The 17,900-nt window shown below is 45.1% G+C and overlaps 1 pseudogene; it reads left to right on the forward strand.

The window, feature by feature from the left end:
• The window catches only part of LOC126184316 (AP-2 complex subunit mu-like), an 81,006-nt pseudogene that overhangs the window by 50,957 nt on the left and 12,149 nt on the right, over window positions 1-17,900 (forward strand).

Below are 17,900 nucleotides of genomic sequence, written 5' to 3' on the forward strand. Positions count from 1 at the left end.
TCTTCATTCTTCATTACTAGACGGGCATTCTTTCAGACCATGACACACAAATTTTAACATTAAAAGGCTAGAAAATAAACTAACAATAAATCACAGTAGGACGCAGTTTTTACAATTTATTAACACATAAATCAACAATTCACAGAATTAGTGAAACTGAACAGTTCACATTTCTAGGTGTTCAGATAGACAGTAAACTGTCATGGAAAACCCACGTTCAAGATCTTGTTCAAAGACTTAATGCTGTCATTTTTACTATTGGAACGGTATCTGAAGTAAGTGATCGTTCCACACGAAAATTAGTCTATTTTGCTTATTTTTATTCGCTGGTATTGTATTTTGGGATAACTCTTCCCATTCTAAAAGGATATTTTTGGCTCACAAACGGGCGGTTTGCGCAATAAGTTGTGTGTTTTCTCGAACCTCTTGTCAACCCCTGTTCACTAATCTGGGTATTTTGACATCAGCCTCTCAATATATATATATATATATATATTCTTTACTGTCCTTTCTTGTTAACAATATCAACCTATTCCCAAGAATAAGCGACTTTCACTCAGTTAATACTCGGTAGAAATCCAACCTGCATTTGGATCGGACTTCCTTAACTTGTGCAGAAAGGTGTGCAGTATACTGCTGCAACCATTTTCAATAAGCTACCACAAGAATTCAAAAATCTTAGCAGTAATCCGCGCACTTTCAAATCGAAACTTAAGAGATTCCTCATGCGTCACTCCTTATATTCTGTTGAGGAATTCCTTCACAAATTAAGCTGATTCTTATGTTATACTGTTGACTGCGTTTACTGAAACTTATAGATTGACTTTTTTGGGGTTCATAAACATTTTATTTCTTGTGATTCTTCAGTTTCTCCCGGCGTATTTCTTGCTCGAACAGTCCACGAGTGTACTGCCGGTCCATAGTGTCCATAGTGCCAGTTGGACACTAAGGACCGGCAGTACACCCGTGGACTGTTAGAGCATTTTATTTCTTATCTGTTATTACTTTTATGTTGTAATTTCATGTACTGACACGTTCCGTGACCTTGGAGATTTGCTCCTCATTTTGGTCCTACGGAACTTGAACCAACTACTTATCTTACAAGACAGGTTTAGGAAAGGAAAAGCTACGTTTATAGCATTTATTGACTTAGAATAAGCTTTTTACAATGTTGACTGAAATACTCTCTTTGAAATCCTGAAGGAGCAGTGGAAAGTACAGGGAGTGACTGGTTACTTGCAACTTTTATAGAAATCAGACGGCAATTATAAGAGTCGGGGGAGGGGGCATGAAAGGGAAGCAGGGATTGATAATGGAGTGGGACAGGATCTTAGCCTATCACCGATATTCTTCAATCTGTACACTGAGCAAGCAATAAAGGAAACCAAAGAAAACTTTAAAGAAGAAATTAAAGTCCTTGGAGGAGAAATAAATACTTTTAGAGCAGGCGGGTCGTGAGTCATGCTTGGGTAGCTCAGTGGTAGAGCACTTTCAGGCGAAAGGCAAAGGTCCCGAGTTCGTGTCACAGTCTGGCACACAGTTTTAATCTGTCAGAAAGTTTCATATCAGCGCACACTCGGCTACAGAGTGAAAATCTCATTCTGGAAAGTCTTTCAGGTTTCCCATGACATTGTAATTCTCTCAAAGACAGCAAAGAACTTGGAAGAGCAGTTGAACGGAATGGACAAAGTCTTAAAGGGAAGATATAAGGTGAACATTAACAAAAACAGAACAAGGACAATGGGATGTAGTCGAATTAAATCAGGTCATGCCGAGGGAATTATGTAGATTAGAAAACGAGAAAGTTAAAGTGGTAGATGAGTTTTGCTATTTGGGCAGAAAAATAACTGATGAAGGCCGAAGTGGAGAGGATATAAAATGTAGAGTGGCAACAGCCAGGAAACCGTTTCTGAAGAAGAGAAGTTTGTTAACATCGAATATAGACTTAGGTATCAGGAAGTCTTTACTGAAATTATTTGCGTGAAGTGTAGTCATGTATAGAAGTGAAACATGGACGATAAACACTTTAGACAAGAAGAGATTAGAAGTTTTTGAAGTGTGGTGCTACAGAAGAAAAAAGAAATTTGTGGCGCAACCTAACTAGAAGAAAGGATCGGTTTATTGGACACATTCTGAGACACGAAGGGGTCACCAGTTTAGTACTGGAGGGAAGTGAGGGGGGTAAAAATCGTAGAGGGATTCGAAGGGATGAATACAGTAAGCAAATTCCGAAGGATGTAGCTAGCAGTAGTTATTCGGAGATGAAGAGGTCTGCACAGTATAGAGTAGAATGGAGAGCTGCGTCAAACCACTCCTCGGATTCAAGACCATAAAACAACAACTTCTATATCTTTACAATGAATAGGTTGTGGATATTCCCGCCTTCCAAGATGATAACACCTGTACTCACAGCGCTCCCGACGTCCGTCCCTGGTGTGACGAACACTCAGGCACCTTATTGCTCATCGTCTGGTTCGCTATCTCACCCAATGTTAGTAAAATGTCTGGCTCTGAAACTTCCTGGGAACTTAAAACTGCGTGTGGGATTTGTCTCGAACCCGGAACCTCGCCTTTCGCGGACAGTGCTCTTATCGACGGAGCTATCCAGGCACAACTCAAGGCCGAACTTCACAGCTTTGCTTCCACCAGTATCGCCCCTAATTTGCACAGGATGCCGTAGCTATTCTCTGTATCTTCGTTGAACAGCTGTCCTGGAGGATAAGTCCTTCTTCTGCTGTAAGCCGCCAGGAAGTTCGAAACAACCAACATTCGCACAGTTTAAGTCTAAACAGATGTAATCAACAACGACTGGCGTCGTCTGGGCATATTATACCTGAAAAAGCATATGGACTATTTTACTCACCGAAGTGAGGCCGATATCAATTCCAGCGGTGGAGATACGCGGTGCCAAAGTGAAATCTCCTGTGGGTTGCAAATATTTTGTCCGTTGAACTTATGAATCTACGGAATATTGGACCAGTTTTGTTCCTGGACGGATGTATTCCATTAAAACTACAATCCTGATAACGTTATTCAACCTTGTCCTGTCCTAGCCTCTTCTTCGTCCCTGATGATCTCGTCGTCGAAGGGAGATTAAACTCTAATCTGCCTTTCGCGTAACTTAATATATCTATCTATTCGCTGTACCCTCTTCTGTATTTAAATTTACTCTGTACAACACAGCAGGTGCTTAATATGCCGTTGACAAACATTAGCCGGTGGCTATAGTATCGTCAAGTTCAATAACACCCACGATGCGACTGAAGTCGGCAGTTACCATACTCGATTATGCAGAGAGGCTATTGAAATTCAATCGCGCGTCATCTGCTTTAACACGAAGGAGTAAAGGAGAAAACATAACAGTACGTCCATGCTGTAGTTACGTCAAACCTTTGTTGCGCCATGGAAAGGAAACGCAAACGACACCCAGAGTAACGACCGTGTCATGAGAAACCACGCGCGCCGTCTGTTAACATAAGCCGCTAGCCCTTTGTCTTGTGGGTACCGCGAAGGCTGTGCAGCGTCAACATCTCCGTCAGGTGCGTTGCCGATATCAGAACTATGTCCAACCTGTGCCGACTAACAAATCCGTTCAGTTCAGTTTGTTTACATCTTGCTCCGTTGGCATTCCAAATGCAGAGTCGGAGGTGTCTTGTTCTGCGGCCGTTATCCATTCCTTAAGGAGCGGTGAACGCTTAAGATTATTCCTTCCACCAGCGTGAGGATTCCTGTCAGTTTTTGTTGAAGTTGTACGAGGAGGGCTGCGATGTCCAGTACGGCTGGTGTCAAGGTGCCTAGGGTGGCTGTAGTAGACGCAGATATTGCAGGTTGATCTCTCCTAGACGACAGTGTGTCTATATAGGGTCGTGAAATCCGTCGCCTCAGAGTCCTCTGTAGGGTAGCTGATATTTGGGGCTATCCGGATGGCTGTTGTTCTGATACCTCACAGTCCATCTTGCTAGTCGTCGCTGGCGTTGTCGATTGGTGAACGATCTTCACCTTCGGGTTCTTGGCCTGCTGTTGCACCTGGACTTTTATATTTCCGGAGGAGTGCCTGGTATTTTTCTCAGCCGCGCCACGAGGCGCAGTGGTCTTTGTCAAAGTTAGCACATTTTGCTTTGGAGGTGCAGGGCAGGCGGTAGTCTTTGGTTTGATGGTCTCCAGGGCACTTTACGCATCGGGGTGGCATCCGGCAATAATTTGCCGTATGCTCGAAGCGTTGACAGTTTTTGCACTGTTTCGCCCCATCCTTGGACTGATAATCTTCAATGCGCACTCTCGTATAGAGAAGATACCGGATGTCGTAGATTTTATGGTTGTCTGAGGAAGGCTGACACAGTACGGGGGCAGCCTAAATTACTCACCAATGATATTACTTAAAATCCGTCTTGATTGCAAATTTTTTATTATTCATATGACCGGTTTCGGTTCATTCAGAACCATCTTCAGATCTGTAAAAATAATTACGCTAATTTACTATTTCACGAAAGCAAATCTTTTTCATCCTATTTAGTCAACATCAAATGTACCAGAACGTACCTGATATTTCAGTTACAGGAGTAACCCGTCCAAATCCAGCAACTTTCACATGCTACGTCACATAAAATTGGTTGGCAAAGTGCACGTCATTTATATTAAATATAACACTATTACCGACAGGTGGCGTCTGGTACATTTGTTACATTCCATTTGCACATACTGTATTCAGTAGATCTTTTTTATATTAAAATATTTTAATTAAAATATGTAGATGTCAAAGCTAAAATCTGTACTTGTCAGGATTAAAAAACAGTAAAATTATCGTTTTTATACGATCTAAAAGGCATAGGGCGATTTATATATCTATGGTGCTGGTGTGAACTTGTTTTCTTCTACGGTCTGCTTCCGTGGTTCCCGCCACTTTGGTGTTGTGCCGCGGTCCGCTCAGTCGTCTGCTGTCCATCGCCGCGGGCAAGAGGGCCGCACAGGAGGGCCCTGTCAACGACGCCAGGCGTTGCACGCGTCTTCCGGCTTCTCCACCGCGCACCGTATTTCATCCCTCGGCCTGGATCTCCATACGCAACAGTTGTCATCTTAGTAGGTCGTCATAAATGCTAAAATAGGCGTTATGATTGAATTCGCTTTGTTCGTTGAGGATTAAATCAGGATCTTTATTTTTGTGGGTGTATATTTCGATCTCTTCTAAAATGTTAAGAAACCGTCCCTTGTGAGCTCTATGCAGGATGTCTAAGTTGTTTTCAATATTCGTGACTGAGTGGTTTGTCGCAGCCATATGCGCCCCAAAAGCTGTATTGTTTTGAGAGTAGGTGTGCTCCCTGAATCTGGTTTCAAAGTTCCTACCAGTCTGCCCTATATATTGTTTACAGCAGTCATTACATTTGATTTTATATACACCTGAATCCTGAAATTTATTCCTACTATTACATATTCTATGCCGGAGCTTCAATTGTAACGTGTTATTTGTTCGGAACCCTATTTTAACGTCGGATTTGCGAAAGCATCTTTCAATTTTGTCTGCAATTCTTCCATTGTAAGTGAAAGCTACATATTTTTTCTTGTTGTTCCTCTTAACTGCTACTTGACTTCCTTCTGTTTGTTCCATTTGCTTCTTCTTTATCTTCCTATAAATATTCATCACCTGCTTACACGTATATCCGTTCGCTACGGCCACTTGTTTTAAAATACTTAACTCCTTTTCTACTTCGTGTTGGCTTAGTGGCAATCTTAGTAGCCTGTATACCATCGAAGTAAAATATGCCCATTTGTATCGCGGTGGGTGACAAGAGCGCTCATTGATAACTAGATCTGTACACGTAGGTTTTCTGAATATGCTAAATTCATGCTTCCCATTTTTCTTTATTAGTGTTAAATCTAAGTAATCTATACGGTTGTTTTCCTCAAATTCCATGGTGAATCTAATTTTCGGATGTTGAGAGCTCATTTTTTGTGCTAAGTTTTCGATATCATTTTTATCTCCTTTGTATAATAAAATGGAGTCGTCCACATATCTTCTGTAATATACAATTTTCTCAGCGATATTAGGATTTTCATCAAAGAATTTGTTTTCCAAGTGATTTACAAAAATGTCAGCCAGCGTCCCAGCTAAACTGTTCCCCATTGCCAGCCCGTCTTTCTGTTGATAAATTTTACCATTGAAAGTAAAGTAATTGAACGACAAGACTTGTTCCAACATTTCCACTAGTTCAATCACTTCCCCCAGTGCCAATTTACCATGAGTGAGGAGATTGTTCTTAATGATCTCGATCGTTTCTTTTACGGGAATGTTTGTGTACAGATTGGTGACATCCAATGAAGCTAGTGACGCATTCTGAGGTATAAGTACGTCTTTAATTTGTTCGGCAAATTCGTAGCTGTTGCTAATGTTGAAAGTCCGACGATATGTATATGCCGCCTTCAATCTGTTATTTAGCTCTTTATTTAATTTATAACTTGGGCTGCTAGTGTTATTAACGATTGGGCGAATCGATTTTTCAACTTTATGGAGCTTTATTTGTGATCGTAATTCGGGTATTCGTGGATTCATTACTTTCAGTTTAAACTTTTCCTCCTCTGTGAATAGAAACACACTGTTATCTATTTGTTTCCTTATTTCTGTTTGAAATTTCTTGGTTGGATCTTTCTTGACTTCTACCACGGAAGCAGACCGTAGAAGAAAACAAGTTCACACCAGCACCATAGATATATAAATCGCCCTATGCCTTTTAGATCGTATAAAAACGATAATTTTACTGTTTTTTAATCCTGACAAGTACAGATTTTAGCTTTGACATCTACATATTTTAATTAAAATATTTTAATATAAAAAAGATCTACTGAATACAGTATGTGCAAATGGAATGTAACAAATGTACCAGACGCCACCTGTCGGTAATAGTGTTATATTTAATATAAATGACGTGCACTTTGCCAACCAATTTTATGTGACGTAGCATGTGAAAGTTGCTGGATTTGGACGGGTTACTCCTGTAACTGAAATATCAGGTACGTTCTGGTACATTTGATGTTGACTAAATAGGATGAAAAAGATTTGCTTTCGTGAAATAGTAAATTAGCGTAATTATTTTTACAGATCTGAAGATGGTTCTGAATGAACCGAAACCGGTCATATGAATAATAAAAAATTTGCAATCAAGACGGATTTTAAGTAACATTATAAAATCACTGATTGCGGATATCCCGTAAGACATTATGTCTGTTTTTGCAAAACTCACCAATGAATTGACCTCCTTCTCTCCTTTTATACTGATGTATCTTGGCGTGGGGGAATCCTTTTTCACTGAATGCTTCCTGGAGTTGAGGTTCTGTGACCTGCGCAGGCAGTCGTTTGATCACCACCTTAAGTTCCTTTTCCTCCAGTGGTTGATGTTTGAAGTGTGGCAAGTCGTAGGTCTCAAAAAATTTCCGAGCCTCTCTTTGATCCTCAAAGGACTCGAAATGGTATTTAATCTGCTCCTTCTGGAAGATGGCCTTCAGGGTTCCGGAGAGTTGTTGTTGTAGCGCATTTATCAGTTCCACATACTGGCCATTATCATAAATCGTCACTGGTGGAACACGTTTTTGTTTCTCTGCGTCAGATGCAAAAGCGGCTTGTTGTTCCAACGTTACTAGATCGAGGTTTCGTGTCTGCGTGGAGTCGTCCCTGTTGTTATCTCTGTGGGTAATAGGTGTGAACCTGTTGGTAGTCTTAATTGTCTCAGCTCGTCCGTTCTGAGGCTTCGCGTCTTCTTTCGAGTTTCTCCGATAGTGCCGTTTGTGTCGAACTAGGACGAAATCATACGTTTCTGCAAAGCTGTTGTCTCGTTCCGGTGGTCCCGGGTTCGATTCCCGGCGGGGTCAGGGATTTTCACCTGCCTCGAGATGACTGGGTGTTTGTGTTGTCCTCATCATTTCATCATCATCCAGGAAAGTGGCGAAGTTGGACTGAGCAAAGATTGGGTAATTGTACGGGCGCTGATAACCACGCAGTTGAGCGCCCCACAAAACCAAACATCATCATCATCTCGTTCCGGTGGTTTTTGGTCCATCAGTTCCGTGTTCTTGCCGAATTCCAGCTGTGTTGTCCTGTCCTGGTCCACATCAGGTTCGTCATGAAGGACGCTACCACGCGGAGGGTATGAGTTTTCTTCGTCCGTGAGGGTATCAATTTTGCGCGCTACCGACGTCTTCCACGAACGCTCTTGTTTAACGGTAGAAGCGGCTGTTGGTGTCAGTTGGACGTGTTGTTCTGTCGTCGCTGCGGCGCCAGGGGGTTGCACAGCTCCGCCCGAGTGAAACGTTGAACTCTCATAAACCATGTCCATAGCCTGTGTCGTCTCCCTCCGATGTCCATCTGCCGGTGCCGAAGTCACCGTAAGTGGGATGGCCGATGGGGCCTGCGGCGGGCAGATCCCGCCGGCCGGCGATCGACCCCCTCCGGCGTGCGCGCTGCACGGTTTGCTCGCGTTGACATCGCGCTATCGACTGAACTGACAACTGCACCAGACACTTCTTGTCTTATACAGGCATTGCCGACCGTAGTGCCGTATTCTGCCTGTTCATATATCTCTGCATGTGAATACGAGTGCCGATACCAGTTTATGTGACGCTTCAGCGTACATATGAAACTTGATGTCTATTCAGATTTCGCGCCAGTCGCATAAGAGTGGCGTTAGTAGCACCACTATGAGAATGCAAAACAGGTTCGCTTCAAATACACACTGTAGCGGTCGTGATCATTAGTTACCTTTGATACTGACAGTGTTGAGGTGATGTCATTTCTGACAAATCCGCCATCAACACGTCACTGAGTTTGAACGAGGTCGTGTAATAGGGCTACAAAAAGCTGGACGTTTCTTCTGTACTAATGGAGAAAGACTTGGCAGGAATGAAGCCACTGTATGTGACTGCTGGCAGCGGTGGTCACAATAATGTACGATCGCAAGAAACCGGGCTTCTGACGGTCACATGGCAGTACAATGAGGGAAGACCATTGTATTCGGGGTATGGGTCTGACTCATTGTACTGCATCTGCAGCAGTTGGCACCACAGTTACACAATGGACTGTCACAAATCGGTTACTTCAAGGACAGCTCTGAGCCAGACGCCCTGTAGCTTCATTCCAAGGACCCCAAATCACTGCGATTTGCAGCTTCAATGGTATTAAGAGAGAGCTCATTGGAGGGCAGGGTGGAGGTCTGTTGTGTTTTCTGACGAAAGCTGGTTCAGCTTTGGCGCCGTGATGGCCGCATGTTGGTTAGAAGGAAGCCAACTGAAGGCCTAGCATGTAGACAGGCTGGACCTGCAACCTGGAGTTATGGTCTAGGGTGCCGTTTAGTATGACAGCGCGGGCAATCTCGTGGTTATCGCACCTACGTTGACTACAGATTTGTACGTAAACCTCATGATTCGACCTGTTGTGCTGCCATTCATGAACAGCATTCCAGGGGGTGCTTTCCAATGGATAACGCCCGCCAACATACCGCGGTTGTAACCCAACAGGCCCTACAGAGTGTCGACATGTTGCCTTGGCCTGCTCGATTACCAGATCCGTCTCCAGTCGAGCGCATATGGGACGTCATCGGACGAAAACTCCAGCATCATCCACAAACAGGATTAACTGTCACTGTACTGACAGACCAAGTGCAACAGGCATGGACCTGCCGCCTGCTTCACGTCTGCTGTGCAGCGAGCTGCCTTAATTGAAGTATTAACTGTATTTTTCTAACTTGTCACTTCTTCTTCCGTGTGTTTTTGCTTTTAGGATCTTTAATTGTCGAGTGCTAGTAATAGTGTTCCATAGATTTCGTGTTTGTTTTGAATACAGTCAGAGAGCGTCCCTTTAGTCAACCATAGTGCCAGTAGTGCTAGTGTTTGTTTTCAATACAGTCCAGAGACAGGTAGTGCTATTTTCTATTGTTATCTACAAGAAGTGGCTAGCAATCACAGTTTATTCAACAATCAGCCGGGTTTAGTGAATTAGCAGTCTAGTTAAAAGTTGATTAACTCTCTACAGTAAATTGATTTCTTAGGATGGATAGGATGTGTGACTGCTGTGTACGGACGCAGGAGGAGCTGGCCACTGTTCGCGAACAGCGGAGCGTGTTGATGGCCGCGGTCCAAAGACTTCAGGCTGCTGCCTCGGAGTGTAGCGGCAGTGGGGAGTCTGGTGCGTCGCATGGTACACCCCAGGTGTTACATGCTTCACCCACTGTCCCTGCTGTCGAGACATCTTCGCGGGTACCGGGCGCGGTTGGGCCACCCTCTCCCCAAGGGGAGTGGCGGGTTCAGCGTCGTTCGCGGCGCACGAGGCGGAGGGTAAATGTGGAGGCTGGCCGTGTGGCATCGCCCGCTCTGCCTGTGAGTGGACATGTGGCTGCCCTTCAGCAAGGTCCGAGCAGGCACACAAGGGGAGGGGTTTATTAGTTATTGGGAGCTCCAACGTTAGGCGGGTGATGGAGCCCCTTAGGGAAATAGAGGAAACGTCGGGGAAGAAGGCCAGTGTTCACTCTGTCTGCTTGCCGGGGGGTCTCATCCGAGATGTGGAGGAGGCCCTGCCGGCGGCGATAGAGAGCACTGGGTGCACCCGACTGCATATTGTTGCTCATGTCGGCACCAATGACTCCTGCCGTCTGGGTTCAGAGGTCATCCTCAATTCGTACAGGCGATTGGCGGAATTGGTGAAGGCGGAAAGCCTCGCTCGTGGGGTGGAATCAGAGCTAACTATTTGTAGTATCGTTCCCAGAACCGATCGCGGTCCTCTGGTTTGGAGCCGAATGGAAGGCTTAAACCAGAGGCTCAGACGATTCTGCGGAGATCTGGGGTGCAAATTTCTCTACCTCCGCTACCGGGTGGAGAAATGTAGGGTCCCCCTGAATAAGTCAGGCGTGCACTACACGCCGGAAGCGGCTACAAGGGTAGCGGAGTACGTGTGCAGTGCATATGGGGGTTTTTTAGGTTAGAGAATTCCCTCCCTGGGCCCGACAAGACGCCTCCTGAGACGCGGCAAGGTAGGAGTAGGCAAAATGCAACAGGGAATAACAATATTAACGTGCTAATAGTAAACTGCAGGAGCGTCTATAGAAAGGCCCCAGAACTGCTCTCATTAAGAAACGGTCATAAACGCCCATATAGTACTAGGGACAGAAAGTTGGCTGAAACCAGACGTAAACAGTAATGAAATCCAAAACTCAGATTGGAATGTATACCGCAGAGACAGGCTGGACAATGAAGGGGGAGGCGTGTTTGTAGCGATAAGAAGTGCAATAGTATCGAAGGAAATTGACGGAGATCCGAAATTTGAAATAATTTGGGTGAAGGTCACGGTTAAGGCAGGCTCAGACATGGTAATTAGATGTCTCTCTATAGGCCCCCTGGTTCAGCAGCTGTTCTGGCTGAGCACCTGAAGGATAATTTGGAAAATATTTCGAGTAGATTTCCCCACCATGTTATAGTTCTGGGTGGAGATTTTAATTTGCCGGATATAGACTGGGAGACTCAAACGTTCATAACGCGTGGCAGAGACAAAGAATCCAGTGAAATTTTTTAAAGTGCTTTATCTGAAAACTACCTTGAGCAGTTAAACAGAGAACCGACTCGTGGCGATAACATATTAGACCTTCTGGTGACAAACAGACCCGAACTATTCGAAACAGTTAACGCAGAACAGGGAATCAACGATCATAAAGCGGTTACGGCATCGATGATTTCAGCCGTAAATAGAAATATTAAAAAAGGTAGGAAGATTTTTCTGCTTAGCAAAAGTAACAAAAAGCAGATTACAGAGTTCCTGACGGCTCAACACAAAAGTTTTGTCTCAAGTACAGATAGTGTTAAGGATCAGTGGACAAAGTTCAAAACCATCGTACAATATGCGTTAGATGAGTATGTGCCAAGCAAGATCGTAAGAGATGGAAAAGAGCCACTGTGGTACAACAACCGAGTTAAAAAACTGCTGCGGAAGCAAAGGGAACTTCATAGCAAACATAAACATAGCCAAAGCCTTGGAGACAAACACAAATTTCGCGAAGGGAAATTTAGTGTGAGGAGGGCTATGCGACAGGCGTTCAATGAATTCGAAAGTAAAGTTCTTTGTACTGACTTGGCAGAAAATCCTAAGAAATTTTGGTCTTATGTCAAAGCGGTAGGTGGATCAAAACAAAATGTCCAGACACTCTGGACCAACAGGGTACTGAAACAGAGGATGACAGACTAAAGGCCGAAATACTAAATTCCTTTTTCCAAAGCTGTTTCACAGAGGAAGACTGCACTGTAGTTCCTTCTCTAGATTGTCGTACAGATGACAAAATGGTAGATATCGAAATAGACGACAGAGTTTCAAATGGTTCAAATGGCTCTGAGCACTATGGGACTCAACTGCTGTGGTCATAAGTCCCCTAGAACTTAGAACTACTTAAACCTAACTAACCTAAGGACATCACACACATCCATGCCCGAGGCAGGAGTCGAACCTGCGACCGTAACGGTCATGCGGTTCCAGACTGTAGCGCCTTTAACCGCTCGGCCACTCCGGCCGGCAGACGACAGAGGGATAGAGAAACAATTAAAATCGCTCAAAAGAGGAAAGGCCGCTGGACCTGATGGGATACCAGTTCGATTTTACACAGAGTACGCGAAGGAACTTGCCCCCCTTCTGGCAGCGGTGTACTGTAGGTCTCTAGAAGAGCGTAGCGTTCCAAAGGATTGGGAAAGGGCACAGGTCATCCCGGTTTCCAAGAAGGGACGTCGAACGGATGTGCAGAACTATAGACCTATATCTCTAACGTCGATCAGGTGTAGAATTTTGGAACACGTATTATGTTCGAGAATAATGACTTTTCTGGAGACTAGAAATCTACTCTGTAGGAATCAGCATGGGTTTCGAAAAAGACGGTCGTGTGAAACCCAGCTTGCGCTATTCGTCCACGAGACTCAGAGGGCCATAGACACGGGTTCACAGGTAGATGCCGTGTTTCTTGACTTCCGCAAGGCGTTCGATACAGTTCCCCATAGTCGTTTAATAAACAAAGTAAGAGCATATGGACTATCAGACCAATTGTGTGATTTGATTGAAGAGTTCCTAGATAACAGAACGCAGCATGTCATTCTCAATGGAGAGAAGTCTTCCGAAGTAAGAGTGATTTCAGGTGTGCCGCAGGGGAGTGTCATAGGACCGTTGCTATTGACAATATACATAAATGACCTGGCGGATGACATCGGACGTTCACTGAGGCTTTTTGCAGATGATGCTGCGGTGTATCGAGAGGTTGTAACAATGGAAAATTGTACTGAAATGCAGGAGGATCTGCAGCGAATTGACGCATGGTGCAGGGAATGGCAATTGAATCTCAATGTAGACAAGTGTAATGCGCTGCGAATACATAGAAAGATAGATTCCTTATCATTTAGCTACAAAATAGCAGGTCAGCAACTGGAAGCAGTTAATTCCATAAATTATCTGGGAGTACGCATTAGGAGTGATTTAAAATGGAATGATCATATAAAGTTGTTCGTCGGTAAAGCGGATGCCAGACTGAGCTTCATTCGAAGAATCCTAAGGAAATGCAATCCGAAAGCAAAGGAAGTAGGTTACAGTACACTTGTTCGCCCACTGCTTGAATATTGCTCACCTGTGTGGGATCCGTACCAGATAGGGTTGATAGAAGAGATAGAGAAGATCCAACGGAGAGCAGCGCGCTTCGTTACGGGATCATTTAGTAATCGCGAAAGCCTTACGGAGATGATAGATAAATTCCAGTGGAAGACTCTGCAGGAGAGACGCTCAGTAGCTCGGTACGGGCTTTTGTTAAAGTTTCGAGAACATACCTTAACCGAAGAGTCAAGCAGTATATTGCTCCCTCCTACGTATATCTCGCGAAGAGACCATGAGGATAAAATCAGAGAGATTAGAGCCCACACAGAAGCATACCGACAATCCTTCTTTCCACGAACAATACGAGACTGGAATAGAAGGGAGAACCGATAGAGGTACTCAGGGTACCCTCCGCCACACACCGTTAGGTGGCTTGCGGAGTATGGATGTAGATGTAGATGTAGATGTAGACCTCTATCTAACAAAATGACATCCGGCACCTGTACAACACAATGCATGCACATTTCCATGTTTGCATTAGACATTCTGGCTCTTACACTGGTTACTAATGTAACAGGATTTCACACTTGCAATGTCTTATCTCGCGGTTACATTAACTCTGCCTTAATTACATTTTGGTGTTGCGATTTCTTTCTGTCAGTGTATTTTAAACTCGGAAACTCAGTCAATCAAAAACTATAGATGAACTAACACTATATATGTCGAACCTGGTGATTGGGGGGGGGGGGGGACGGTGGAGGGGGGGCAGCATATTTGAATAGTGATGGAGTAGTAACGCAAGGTGGTCAGACTGCACTTTTAGAGCGATGAAGCTGGTATCTCTGGCCACACACTGGTGGGCTATTTGTGTGTAACCATAAAGGTGAAGTACAGATCTGTAGAGTGAATAGAATGACGTTGGACGAAATGCTGTAAATGCTTTGCGCCTCAGTTTTATACATAACAGGCATCAAGTCAGATCACCGGTGGCTAATACAGTGCTCAAGAAAATCGTTCTTTCACATTAAGCGAGAAAAAACATCTCTTGCACTTGTAAAAAAGCAGAATGTGAGAATGTGAATGATTCTATGGTGTTCTAATTTCTCTTGAAGATAACGGATGTTATGGAGCTACATTTTGGAAAGATTACAAACGAAAATATTAAGAACAACATTTTGCTCATTTATGAATTACTTTATGAAATCTTGGACTCCTATTGAGCCGTGGTAAAAATTGCTGTTTTGAAGAGCGCGCCGCAGCGCGTAGTGTAAAGCAGTCACCCTCCGTTTCTGGCGGTGGCGCCGCTGTGGCTATCGCAGCTTTGGTGTCTCCTTCTGATGGAAAAGGGAAAAGGTTGCCTGTTCACGTGTATTTAAGGGCCACTGTAAGCTCGCCAAGAATTCTATCTTACCGTCTATGGCCGTCCTATCGCCCTCACTCCCACCCTCGACCGTCGCCTCTCCTGGACTCCCCATCTCCGGACAATCCAAGCCAAGGCACGTTCCCGCCTCCGTCTCCTCAAGCTCCTTTCCGGCCGTATGTGGGGTCTGGACCCCTCCACAATCCTCCACACCTATAAATCCCTCATCCGCCCTATCCTTTGTTACACCCATCCAGCCTGGATCTCCGCCCCCCCCTACCTTTTATAAATCCCTCCAAATGCTTGAACGCCATGTTCTCCGCCTTGCCTATCGCATCCGTCTCTCCTCCCCCACGCGGATCCTGTATGATCTCCTCCCCTTCCCCCACCTCCTCCTTTTCCTTGAAAGGATACGGATCCTGTACACCTCCCGTAAACTTGATCCTCCTCACCCGCTCGTCTACCCGATCCTCTCCCACCCCCGCCCGCTGCCGCGCCTGTATTCCCACGTCCCACCCGGTCTCTATCTCTCCACCCTCCTTACCCTCTCCCAAGGTGGCTTCCGCCAGCTCCCCCTCCCTGATGATGTCCTCCTCCCCTCCATCTACCCCTCCTATCACCTTTGACCCTCCCCCCCACTTCCGGTGTCCTTTCCTTTAGGCACCCTCCCTCCCTCCCTTCCCTTCCCTTCTCTTTCCTCTCCCCCCTTCCTCCTCCCCTCTTCCCCCCAGCTTCCCCTTCCTCCCTCCCCCTCTCTCCTCTGCCCATGGCATCTCTTCTCTCTTCTCTCCCCTCTCCCATTCCCCTCCTCCTCCTCCTCCTCCTCCTCCTCCTCCTCCTCCACTCTTGGCAGGTCCCCGGACTTGTACACGCTCAGTGGACTTTCGCGCGCCGGAGATCATCGCCATCTGTGTGTTGTGTGTGTGCCTCGATTTGTGTTTAGTGTTCTGTCACCGTCACGCCTGAACTGTTCACGTGTGCCGTCGCCGTCATCCGTGTTCTGTGCGCCGTGTCCCCAAGTGTTACTGTTTTTTCGCGTCCAGCGTGAACGGCTTCTTGTTTATTGTTTTTTTGTATCTCCTTTTTTTGCCCGCCGTTTTTACTGTCTTGTCTGTGTCACCTATATGTCATGTTATTGTTCCACTTAAGGCTGAAGAGCAGCGTACCATGCTGCTGCCAGCCCGCCTGTATCAGGTGATTAAAATTACAATAAAGGAAAAAAAAACTCGCCTAGAAGTCAGTTGGAGCCAAGGAGGCAGTCTGAGTCTGTCAGTCTCGGGAGTCTGGTCAGTTGGTCAGCCGGGTCAGTGTGGGGCAGTCAGTGTCTGCCTGTCGTACGGAGTGCTACTGTGTCTTAGGCCGCCTGTCTGCTCGAGTTGCTCGGGCGACGGTCATTGACGGTTGGATCGATCGACCGGTTGGTCGGTCGCGCACTGAGACACAAGATTTGTCCGCCTTGAGCGTCGGCGCATGTGAGGTCGCCACGTGAGTCCAGTGGGCCGCGCCGTATAGCGTGGGATACTGACTTCGCGGCCGACACGAGAGCAACAGGAGTCAACCCACGACGTCGGTCTGGCCGGGGCGAGATGCGACGCCGAGAGACGGGAGATTGGCGCGCCTTCCTGCGTCCGTTGAAGCGGCTGGCAGCGGACCGTTCGGGAGAGCGTTTTGGGAGTGCTGCGCCAGGTCGTCGCCAGAAATCGCAGTTTTTAGAAGTTAAGTGATTCGTCATATGTTGTTTCATTTACTTGTTAAATTCTACTTGTTGTCGTGGTCAGTATCTCGTCCCCAGCTTACTCGTCTGTCTATCGTCCGCATTTGTTAGGCAGTTAGTGTCTGTCTGTCGGTCTGCCGTACGTTAATAGCTGCTTCTGTCATGTTTGTCTCATTCGGTGTTAACGAATTTATTGCTTAAAGGTAAAGGCCGAATTCCTGAAATGTTTTTATCTTGTCTATCATCTTGCGAGGCAGTATATGTGTAATGTAGAGCAACTTGTACGTTTTACGTAAGTCTGAATTTCATGGGTTTTATTTAAATAGTCATTTTTAGAAAATTGACACCCCTCCATCGTAAGAGTCCTTTTAAAAACAAGTTGCACTTTCGGTGGCAAATAATTTTTTAGTGTGAGTGTTTGTACCATTTTCATCCCTCTTACGGGGTGCATAGTTAAGGTGCTTGTGTGAGTTGTCAAAATTTTTAGTTTAAAGTAATCTGCTGTGTTGCAGATTTGCACCAGTGTAGTATTTCAGAGGTTGTTGTGAGCGGTCGTGACTACGGCCGTGTTGAAAGGGAGCGGCAAGCTTCTCAGCCCGAAGGCTCATACTGTCAATATTGTTCTTATTGCCTCTAAATAAAATTGTAACTTGATATTTCGAGGGCGCTTTTCTGCTTATAAATTTTAAATCTGTTCTTGAAAAAGGCTTTTATGAATAAAATTCCCATTTGTTAAAGGTAATTTCATTTTCATCAGTTACTCCTTGGCAACTGTAAGTAGGCTGTTTAGGTTTTGTTATTGGTAACGCCACGTAGCGCCCTGTATGAAAATCACTGGCTGTGCTGTGTGCAGTCAGTGGCTGGTTGGCATTGTTGTAATACTCGCCATTGTAGCGTTGCGCAGTTGGAGGTGAGCCGCCAGCAGTGGTGGATGTGGGGAGAGAGATGGCGGAGTTGTGAAATTTGTAAGACTGGATGTCATGAACTGCTATGTATATTATGATTTTTCAACACTATTAAGGTAAATACATTGTTTGTTCTCTATCAAAATCTTTCATTTGCTAACTATGCCTATCAGTAGTTAGTGCCTTCTGTAGTTTGAATCTTTTATTTAGCTGGCAGTAGTGGCGCTCACTGTATTGCAGTAGTTGCAGTAACAAAGATTTTTGGTGAGTTGTGAAAGGTATAGGTTAATGTTAGTCAGGGCCATTCTTTTGTAGGGATTTTTGAAAGTCAGA

This window comes from Schistocerca cancellata, chromosome 4, assembly GCF_023864275.1.
Source record: "Schistocerca cancellata isolate TAMUIC-IGC-003103 chromosome 4, iqSchCanc2.1, whole genome shotgun sequence".
Lineage (NCBI taxonomy): Eukaryota > Metazoa > Arthropoda > Insecta > Orthoptera > Acrididae > Schistocerca > Schistocerca cancellata.